An 11,889-nucleotide genomic window follows, 5' to 3' on the forward strand; every position below is an offset into this window, starting at 1 on the left:
CCCTTCCCCTGTTCTGTACTGTACTGTTGTCATAGATATTTTGTTGTATAAAAGAATGCGAGATATGTACAAGCATACAAATGAATATATTATATGTTTAAAATAATCTTCTCTAATCCTACTTGCTGAATCCTATCTTTCCATTGTTAAACAATTATAATTTCGTAAGGTGACATTTGCATTCATTGTTTTATGTATTTTATGTATTATTTTATGAATTTTTGGAGATGTACAGCGTGGGACAATGATTCGGTCTGTGTCAATTTCCTCTAGGGAGAGACAAGATTAAAAAAGGGAACAAGTCTACTTACGTCTTGTTTTTTTCATTGCTCGATCTAGCATCGATGCTGATAGTTTTGGCTTTGGCGTTTAAAAACAAATAAAATACAAACAAATAAACTATTTAGATACAGCAATTTGTACAATCAAATGTAAATCATTTAAGATTCTTATATAGAATCAATTTAAAAATGTTATTGAAATTATTATACACAATTAAGTAAAATCCACAAAATTGTTATACACAAAATTGTTATACAGCAAAATCCACAAAATTGTTATACAGTATACACAATACTACAACAACGTTGTGACTACAACAATTCTAATCCAGTTTTAATGAATCAAATAAACTGAACCAGCTTCTTCTTAAAAAAAAAATATGATTACCGTAGTGATACGTAATCCTGACGAAATGACTTGTTTAAAAACAGTTCCACTTACATAAATTACTTCAGTTGGTTACTTAGATGCGCGCGAAGAGTGGCATTATATTTTCATCTGCACGATATCCATAATTGCGACAATTTTATTAAGTCAAATGATTAGAACTCTAATGGAAAATCGTCTCACGCGTTTGAAATATATTTCAGTAGCAAGTAGTAACCGTAGAATAAGACGCACTAGCGTCTCAGCACGTCGGATACGGAAACGTCGTTGGAGCGTGAACGCATGCAGAATGTCGTTTCGCGGCGCGTTCAAACAGCGCGGTTGTAGCGCGTCGTGACGTAGCCGAAGAAAAATTCCAATTATCTCGCGCTGGAACGACAGATGGTTGCTTTCGCCTCGATCCTAATAATCGCATCACCGCGCTCCGCGTGATTTTGTCACAGGGATCAACTGTCATCGAGTCTTAATTGAGATGCCGTGAAAATTTTTATAGTTTTCCACATACGTACCTTCGAACGAGACGGTTTGTTAAAGTGAGAGTGAGAGTTGCGAATTCCCTCGCGAAGTTTCAAGTGACGTAATGTGCCTCGCGTCCACACTTGTCAGCTAGCGACGATTCTCCTGAAAACGTTGATCAACGATCACGTTATTTCCCTTTGACGCATGTACATAATTTTGACAGTTAATATTGAATAAGAGTCATGCTGCAAACGGAAGATTTGCCGCGTATGACACCGTTGTCACCCGGCAGCGATGCAACAAATTCCAAGTCAACAAAACTGATATGCAAGGTAAGTGTGTATCTATAGCCTGTAGCGTATGAAAATGTGTAATATATACGTCTGTGCGAGACGCGTGATCAAGCCTCGCGTGCATGTATTCGCGGACACGACTGTCTGAGTGCATCCAGCCAGCCTGCAGACCAGGCGATCACACATGTTTGCGTATTTGCTTGATCACTCATGGACTTGTATTAGCAATTTAAATATGGCAACCGCGCATAGTGTACCAACGTTACCACGAACGAAATTCCTTTATTCTCGCCTCGCTTATCTGATCCACTTCTTTCCAATTTCAATCGTTTTTGGTAATAATTGCTGCCTGTATAGATATACGAGCGAAGGACACTCTTTACAGTAGGTATACATATAATTGTATCTATACCTGGTAGTCCGTAGCATTTACTAATGATAAAAATGTTCGTCATATTTGATTGAGTTATCAATCGAATATCAATCGATTTTCCGCGAGCGTCGTCACGATTCACCTTTGAACTTGATTTACAAGTTTGCTATATTTACTGTTCGCGTATTTTCAATAGCTTCGTTCAGAGAAAACTATGCTAGCTATTTTAAAATAAAATACTACTTAAAGTAGTATAATTACACTTATGTACGTATCTGTCATATAATTACAAATATGTATCGTCGTTCGTCTATAATTCAAAATGTTTGCGCACAAAGATTGCAAACTTTTTTGTCTCTTATGCATTCTCCAATCGGAATGATAAATCGTGAAGAAAAACATTTTCTTATCTGTGCATGAGCTTACGCAAACAATAAAACTATTGCGACAGTTCAAATTCTGCCTGCGCATGCGAATTTTTACAACTACACCATACGAGAATGACATTATTAAAAATTGCGTGTAACGAAAAGAATTTAAAAAAATTGTTATACAATTAATATATGAACTTCTGTTGAAAAATTGATGAAAACACGATGAAATAGATCGTTACATAAGTGCGCGCGTATCAACTTGGGATACTTCACGTTTTAGTTGAATATTTATATTCGAATGTATAAAAAGCATCGTCCGTTTTAAATCTGCACATTGAAGCAGTGCGTACGTCATAATTGCTCTTAATATTTTCATTCCTTTATTTTCTTATCCTTGTACCATCCATTGAGCTTAATACTTATTGCTACTTCTTCGATTCCTTTTTCAGTCTTCTTATTACGTCTATCAGTATTTTATCCATATATTCATTCTACATTATTTATTATCTTCTTCCTGTTATCGTACGTACACTGTTTAAGAGACTGCTGATGTTTTACTGAACGAAAGAGCGAAATTATGTAAATGACAAAGAAGTACGTTTTTAAGAACTCATTGGCCGGTATTCAGAGTCGTTACTTGTATTTAAGATCGCCTTAGGCATTTGCTTAAGTTCCTGTTTCCTGTACAAGACAGGGACTGGAAATATGGGATAGACAGGAATAGCAAATGCTTAAGACAATCTTAAGAATAAGCAACGACCCTGGATACCGGGCATTATCAGTGTATGTAAAACGAATATCGCACATGGGGAGAAACTCGGACTTGGCGCGGCCCTGAGAAACGACGTTGCCGTAGCGAGTGCTGAGTCACATATCGCGAGCGATCTCTCCCAGGAAGGTGTGCTCAGTCCGTTTCTCTGTGAAATGCATCACATCGCATTAGTATAACGTTATCACGGTCCAAATTACAACATTGTCGTGATGAGATGATTTAAAAAAGGAGGTAGTTGGCGCTTGTCGCGTGCCTCGAGTATTTAATGATTACAAATTTCGTACGTAAATTAGTTTTCGCGGATCTGTCAATCTTCGCTCGTTTATCGTCGAACTGTGTTATCTTGAAACTTTTCTGAAAGCCGCGATCTCGCGTGTCAGTGGTAAGGAAGTGTCGCGAGAAATTCGAAAAAGCATCGAATTGTCAAACGAGATCTCGAGGCATGCGTGGGACGTGCGCGAAGTGTGCTCGAGTTTGACGTGGCCAGTGCGCGTTTTGAGGTTATTTTTGTGTTCAGTGTAACTGACCTATACTTGTTTAAAGAGATCCGAAAATCTTTATTTTCATCCTGACAGTACGTCGAATAAGTCGCTTCAGCAAGCACTTTTGGAAGAGTCTTTCTTCAATTAATTCAAATATCCTGTCAATTGTGTTGATAGGAGAAACAGTTGTTTAAACCGTGCAGCTGCCTCTACTTTAAACAAAGACTTCACCTTTCAACTCTGTGTCACAAGATAGTGCGATTTACAACTTATGCTTTATTGAAATGTGGACAGATGTGCAAACATGGTTTAACACCTTCGAATAAACTGTGACAGGGTTAAGAGAACATCGGTTCAACATGATTGTTTACTTCTATCTAATGTCTAGTATATCCTCTGAATCGAACTACACTGCCAAGCCACTGTGACAATACGCTAAACGGATTTATAGACTGAACATATTTGAGAATTTCAAGTGATTCAGTAAATAGGAGACACAATGTTGTGCATTAAGAAGTTGTACCATGAAGAGGTGTTCCAGCTCGCCTTGCTCCTGTCGCTGCTAAGACTAGATCCGGAGTCCTACCTTGGCTTGGACATCCAAGCCATCGGTGTAGGCTCTTTAGATCTAAACAATGGTTCTAGATGGCACAGCGATGCTTTTACAATAGTGCACCGACCTACTTTTATTCATCCAAAGAATCTAGATTCTATGCTATTGAATTATCAGAGGGATTTGTTCGAAGACTTAAATTCATTAGGAAGATACAATAGAATAAATTCTGGCTTAAATGATATTCATGCATATTTGCTGAATACTGAAGATTCGACAAGAGATGTTGCTATAGCTGGGCCCAGTATATCACTCTCAACAGACCCAAGTAGAGACATGACATCGCCTGGCCCAGAAAATTCAACAGAAAATTCAGATGAACCATCTAACACAGCTGAGCTCACACAAGAGGTACACTTTTACCACTTTTTATAAATAAAATCTTGGGTTCAAGTGTAGTTTTCATTGTATTACCGTTTATAATGTATTTACATTGAGTATTATTGAGTAAATTAAATGGCTCTTACAATTAGACTTTTATCACTTTATATTATATGCATAGTTTTTTATGTGTAAACAAAAGAAATATATATGACTGTCTCTTTTAAAGTACCAGACACTTTAATAAGAATAAGCTTATTATAATAAATGAATATTAAACTGTCTTTTAATTGTATACTACATTTGAAAACAATTTTTTATAAAAGTAATATATTCCAAGGATATCAGCACTGGTTTGACTAAATCTTTTTTGTGTGACTTAAAACCTTAATCCGGTATTTATAAAAGAACATTGGCAATTTGTTAAAATTCATCGCATTCGTTGTAATTTAGACTACTTATTTGAAGATCACGTATACAATGAATGCAGGTGTTGAATATTTTATTTCGTCGATATAATTTAAAACGTAAAAAATCTTAGCGATTTAGCATTATTAGGAATGTATATTTCATTATTTTGAACGTATATTAGCCGTGTCCAAAATATGTTATCACGTGTATCCTTGAGTCCTTGCGATGACCTACAGTTAGGAGATTTTCGTTATTTTTAGTCGGATACACTGAGGTCTTTAGTATTTATTTCTCATATATCTGTTTTTATCTTCCTAACGCTCTTTTCTTTCTTATTATTCTATTTTTATATTCTACTTCTGCTTATAAGAGCGATTCTTGCATCTGCAATTTTCCGGTTGATAAAAGAGACCAAATAAATAATTTTTTTTATACTATTGTATCGGATAAATCTGTTTATTATTGATATTATTATAGCATCTGTTTATTATTGATATAAAAATAACAATTGAATAATTAATGCTAAAGGAAAGATGAACGTTTTTGATATTAATTATTGCCTTCACCATTTTAGAATATGTAGTTTTTATTCCTTCCAAAGAAGTAATATTAGTTTGTCAAGGTAGTAAATAAATTATAAGTGTTAAAGAAACTATTATTATCTTAAGTACAAGAGGCAGGATAGATTCCACGGGTTTTTTTTATCAATTCCACATAAGTAGCGGCTATACCATTTTCTTCGATATCCTTGAATATCCAGGTCACCCATATTGGTTAAGTGGATTAACGAATTCCGTTTCTATTTTTTAACTATCTATTTACTCACGTAATTATTGCCTATAAATTATTTCATAGTGTCCACGTATCAAAAAACAATAATTATATTTGATTGTAGATTTTATTTTTATCGAGTGTAAACCTCAATTCAAGCTCAGTGTGGTAATTTGCATGAATTTTAAAAATCAAACTTAATTTGCTAAGAAAAATATATTATGAATGATTACGGAATGACTTTATCAGCAAATCAGTTGTATTCCTTTGAGTCGTCGGAATTGTAAGTTGCTGCTGTACGTTGCTCTTCATTAAGCATTCATTTATTATTTCTAACGGTGGATAGTACGAAATTATTCGATATTTAATGTTTGATTCAAATTTTTAGATGAAAGTATAGTTTTTAAATTGCAGGATGTCATATATGTTATTTCATTATCTGCTGACGTGTTATGTATTTGATCCTGTTCATTATAAGGTGATCCTCTTACTTACAGAGCTAAAGAAATTGTGAGTCATTGTGCAAGAGCCAATAGGCAGTAATAAAAGTCACGAGGCAACAATTTATATTGCACAAATAAAGAATGTCCTTTAAATATCCAATCCAAGTGTTTTATTGCAGAAAAATGTGTTCATCGTAAATCTTAAGACAAATACTGGAGTATGAGCGTATCTTTTGGATAATTCTTTTGATTATAATTAACGTTTTAATTGGTGGCAGAGAGCAAATGAACTTTTATTTTACGTTAGTGAATTATAAATATCTTGGTCGCGAGCACACACGCGCTTGTTGTCGATGATCGCAGAGCTCTTTTTATCACACGAAGCGACGCATCACCAAAATTTCCTCTGAATTCTCGTACATTGGCCTCGATTGCGAAAATAATTGTATGGAAATACACGAGGGTAAGCGCGTTCTTTGTGAAAAAAAGTAGCGGTAATGGCAGGCGCGATCTGAATTCGGGGAAACATTTTTCTCAACACACGAATTCTAGTATTCAAAATGTGCTGTATATGTAGATGAATCTTTGAGCTGATTTTCGTTAAATAGATATATTTCAATTTTATAAAGTTGTCGAAAGAGAAGATGAAATTCAAAGAATAGTGGTTAACTGTTTATTATAAATATATTAAATTAATAATATATTAGCTATTGATAAAATACTATATTTGAGTCTTTTTTTGTTGATGTTCAGAGGAAAAGTTAATTGTGCGTAGAAAAAATAATAATGAATTATAATTAGAACGTCGATATTCCATAATCTATTGCTAATTAATTGGTATTAGCATTAGTACAGTGCTACTTTTTATTCGAATTTATTATTTTCCAGTTGATTGTTAAAATTGAAGACTAATTGCGATTCGGATAATAAATTTATAATTGGCAGTTTGCCGCGACTGATGCGCGTTTTCTCTATTGCGCTGTATCTCAAACGATGCACACGTGCAATCACTTTGCTATATGTAGAGCAAAACAGAAATCAGATAAGTTTGCAAATATATTTGTATCTGTAGTGATACTGACTGTAGATTTGTGACTTGAAATAGTCTGTTCTTGTGTTTTGCAAGAGATAAAATAAGCTTTTAATGTTTATTTATCTTAATTATATGTATATATCTTATTATTGATAATAGTTGATAAAATGGACGACATAAAGTATTTAACATACTACGATACAAATAATTTTGATACTGGTACACTGTTACAATAGGTATTCGTTATGCATCGACGTAACCGGATATACGTACATGTGTATTCAAGTTTCGTCGTGAATAATTTCAAATGATAATCATGTACCGAATTTTTTCTTTCGTGTACACTATGGACACCCATACCTCCTCGAACCGTTTAGGCACCAAATTTTATTCACTCAGTTTCAACATATATCGATTTCTCTTTACTAATTGCATAATTTTACCAACTACTTATGCTAGGCATATCTCTAAATCTTTTAAGTATATGTATAATACCAGTTTCCTGATTTGATTTGCTTTAGGTAACAACACGTGTTTTCTCGTTTGCATTATTTTCTTTAATACATAAATTAGATAATTATGCGTATATGGAACCTCGAGTTGGAATGCTTAATATAATATTTGATAGAATGTTTTACATAATAATTGATACAAGTACAATAATTAATATAATAAGATTAATAATAATAATAATTGAAGCAACATTTCATATAGTAATTCATATAGGGATAGACTCCGATAGTGACGTAATAAAGCAGAATGTTACCATTGTACTGAGTTTGATAAAAATCTGATGATTAATTGTATTATCGACAAAACTCACTTGACAACAAAACTATAAGATTTTGACGTATTTTGTCGGTCGTGAGCTTTCATCGATCACGTCACGGAAATAGTGATCCATAAATTTTCATAAATCAACATGGCGAATGTATGCATACAATAACCCTGACGACCCGATGCGGTCGAGAAACAAAGGCATATGTACCTTTCCTCGTACCTGGTCAGTGGTTCAAGTAACCAGTTCGATGCGCGACGAACTGCTTCGTGTCGACTGTCGGTCGTCGTCTGCACGCATACGTCTCTTTCCATGTGGAACTTAGCACATTGAAATTGCTTCCGGTTAATTGGCACATAAGATGGCGCGACGTAAGAGGAAACAACCACCGCGATTGATCTCGGTTTTCATACCCGACGACGTACGTTTCAAACTTTGATCAATCGTCCGTTTTAATTAGTGAAAAGTGTTATTGTTACCTGCGTATCTTAAGCCTTGGAAATGACTTTATCCGTTCAACAGTAGGCATGTGCATTTTACAATGCAAATTGCATTCTATGTCACGTGTACTAATTACTATAATCACTAATTATTAAAAGTGATACTTGAAATAGAGTAAAGAGCAAAACTGAGTAACTTTTTTAGTAACGGTTCAAACCACTTATGTATATTTTAGTAGTTGAAGATCGTGAGACAAGAAGTGAAGGTAGCTTTGTTCAAGTATTCTGGACTTATAATAGAAATTTAAACAATATATTTTTAATATTTTGTTACTTTTGGTTTAAAATCGTTATTTTTTATGCTTGTCGTTTCTTTCAGCATTCATAGATTTCAATAAAATTTTCAGCATATAATAATCTCATATGAATAGTTAAAATATAATAATATTGTTCAAATTTTCATTACATGTCCAAATAAAAAAGTTGAGAAAAAACGACCTTCAAATTTTCCTCACAATTTTTACCAATTTCAATTTTTTTGAAACTTTCTTTACAGCTCATTTAACAAAGTAATCCATCTAACCACTGAAAGGAACTCGAATCACTTGGTCCGATTTGACAAAACGTATTAAATTTTAAAAAAGTATTGATTCAGTTTTTCCCTTTACTGACTATACTTGAGAATATATCAGAGATAGTTACTTTAATACATGCAGGTTTAATTATCTTACTTTGTACGAATATCATTAAGCTTTGAAGCTGCTTTAAGAATTCTATCTATAAACATGTAATACATAATATAAAATGTTAACTGTAGTATACTTATCGTAATATGAAGCTGATTTCAATTATACTTTTAATCTTCACGTAATGATTCATTGCACAACCTAGCCCGTTATTTCATTACTTCTCTTTGTTCAAAAATACAAATTATCGATCATTATATCGTCTTATCTGTGTTTATCTACTGTACGTTGATTATCTAAAGTAAAAACTCGATTATTATCAGTAAGTACGTGACTTAAAGGACGCCTAAAATAGGAAATTGTTTTGTCTACGTAAACTATAAATGATATAAGTCTAATATATGTAGAAGTTATGATTAATATTATTTTCTGGTACAACAGATCGATAAATTGCTTGATTTCGTAACATATTTTTCTTTTTCTGTTACAGGTATGTACCATTCGACTCTTTTGGTAGCAATCATTGGTTTGCTTTTATACACCTTAAGATTGAATCGTAAATACTAAGAAAAAATTCTACTTGTCAATTTACTATACCTACGTTCGTGGTAAGTGTCTTTTTCATCAGATTTTATGCAACCACAAAATTGTTTTTTATTTACTTAGGATAATTCTAAAATGCATGTTCTATTACTAAATTAGTATACTAACAATTTTATGCGTTGTTAATTTAGAAAAGATCTTTCGTCGTCAATTTCGAAGTACAATTGCGAAAGCTAGTGCATTATAAGTAGATTTTGATGAATCAGTAGTACGAAATAAGTAACATTGCCAGGAAGATACATTGCATCAATTTCATCTTAATTTCGAGAGACCGAGAGACTCGGAAATAATCTTGATTGCTACGATTTTACGTTAATGCGCTTGTTTGGAAAATTGGCAGACGTCTAAGTGAAAATGCAAAACAGATTGTTTTTTCGATTCTTCAAATTGCTTGAAAAATGTGTTTCGAGATCTCAGCCAAGGTTAACAACATCGAAACCAGTCACAACAGTTTACAAAAATAACTGCATTCTGTGCTTTACAACGTCCCGTACTGCGAGTGCAATGTTCTCGTAACCTTCATTTCTCATATCCCACGCATTTTTACCCATAAACACATTTTGATTTAGGGTCTCTTTTTCCATTTTATAAAATCGGACATAATGTTAATAATTGGTTTTCAAAAGTAATTAGAATAAGGACAAATTAGTATAACAAAAAAAAAATGAGTAAATTTTATAATTACAATTTATCATTAAAATTTGCATTCTGCATTGTCGACAGTATTATCATTTTTCGATTTAGAAGAATTGATCGACTGTTAGGTTTAGTATCTTTCTTACCATTTATCGATTATGTCAGTTAGGTGTTGGTAAAACACAGTTCTACTTGACTTGAAGTACGATATCTGTCTTCGTATACAATGAAAATGACTAAACTAAATAGAAGCTCGTTTTGATTAATGATAACGGTCTCTTAATCAAGACATACAACTCTAATCTTTAGCTTTTAATCAGTTTAAGATTTTAGAACATACAAATTTAGAACTTACAAATTATGAACTCGTTCTGTATTTTGAACAAGTTTTCATAGAATCTTACATTGCTTCACATATTTCTTTTTTCATTGCATTTTTCATGATTTAAGTAGATATACTCCAGTATCACTTTCGTTAGTATCAATCACAAGGTGAAGATGTTATAGAAATTTTATTAACTCGTTATTCTGTATTTTGAAGAATTTTCATAAAATTTTGTAGATACAGAATCTTACAGTGACTTACGCATCTTTTTTATTCCACTTTTCATGATTTCTTTAGTACATGCATAGTAAATTGATAGAATACTCTAGTCGCACCCTTTTTAGCATTAATCACAAGGTGAGTAAGACAGTAGTTTCAAGGAACACAAGTTTGCGTTAACGATCTTTCATGCGAATTTTCTATTTCTTGTGAAGTATCTAAAACATAGTTTTCGCTAAATCGTGCTAAGAATTTTTGTTTTTAAGATCATTGACTTCTTCACGACAAGTAGCAATATGTGTATGAAGATACAGCAGATAGCGGAATTTATCTACAGATATTTCAAGGAGACATGCCAAAATGCACATGTTAATCGAAAAACACTCCTAAAAGTCGATTAACTCGCGATAATTAATAAGAAGTTGAGTGCAGGAGAAGAATACTTGCAAGTACGTTGTACAAAAGTAACTGACATGGGTATAGTTATTACTTTGATAAGAAAGAATCTACATATTATCTAATCTATTATTCACGTACATAACAATGAATCTATTAACATCTGATGCTTTCTCTATTACCTTGTTCTACTAAACATCCCAAATATTAGTTTTTTAGTCCTGAATAACTTTTTACAAAATTAAGTAATTACTACCTCTGTAATGATATATATTTATCACGTGAAATGATTATAAATAAAAGACTTAAGCTTGCAATCATTTTCTTTGTGTCTATGAAAATAACAGATTAAAGAAACAGTGAGTTATACAACACCAGGCACGTGTGTAATATTTCTAGAAAATAACATACGCAGTTACGCGCGGAAATGTTCATTTTCTGCGAAAATTTTATTCTCTACTTCGGAGTAACGTAATATGTATATAGCATAGAGCAAACAGTCCAGCTAGTAATTTTCATTCGCTTCTCTTGCGATTAAAACTGATCACACAAACCAGAAGCGATAACATTACATTTTTTAATGATTAATCCACTAACGGATTAAAGTTTACGATTTAAAAAGTATACATTCGTTTGAATGTTTATTGAATACATACATAAGACAGCATCTCTGTCTAGACTGTTAGTTTCTGCCATATTGTCATTATTTCCCCTATCACGTTTAATGCGTGACGATAGTAATTACTAGGCAGCTCTCAGCCACTTTATGTATAGTCTGAGAAATAAAGTACA

General features: G+C 33.0%; 1 protein-coding gene and 1 long non-coding RNA gene across 3 annotated transcripts in view; one reads left to right on the forward strand and one right to left on the reverse strand.

The window, feature by feature from the left end:
• LOC108624222 (putative low affinity copper uptake protein 2) overlaps positions 1-800 on the reverse strand; it is a 44,264-nt gene extending 43,464 nt beyond the window's left edge. Inside the window, exon 1 of the mRNA XM_026812961.1 lies at positions 724-800. The gene's annotated coding sequence lies outside the window, so the exon portion shown is untranslated. The remainder of the gene's footprint in view (positions 1-723) is intronic.
• A 542-nt stretch (positions 801-1,342) lies between these two features.
• LOC113464224 (uncharacterized) lies at positions 1,343-11,294 on the forward strand. 2 transcript variants are annotated; one of them, XR_003389068.1, is made up of 3 exons: positions 1,343-1,805; positions 9,409-9,526; positions 10,968-11,294. It is a non-coding gene; the product is annotated as an uncharacterized LOC113464224 (long non-coding RNA). The 2 variants fall into 2 exon arrangements; XR_003389069.1 differs by lacking the exon at positions 1,343-1,805 and adding an exon at positions 8,039-8,213.
• The last annotated feature ends 595 nt before the right edge of the window (positions 11,295-11,889 follow it).

The sequence above is a fragment of the Ceratina calcarata genome, unplaced genomic scaffold, assembly GCF_001652005.2.
Source record: "Ceratina calcarata isolate Rehan_Ccalc_2016 unplaced genomic scaffold, ASM165200v1 scaffold303, whole genome shotgun sequence".
NCBI lineage: Eukaryota > Metazoa > Arthropoda > Insecta > Hymenoptera > Apidae > Ceratina > Ceratina calcarata.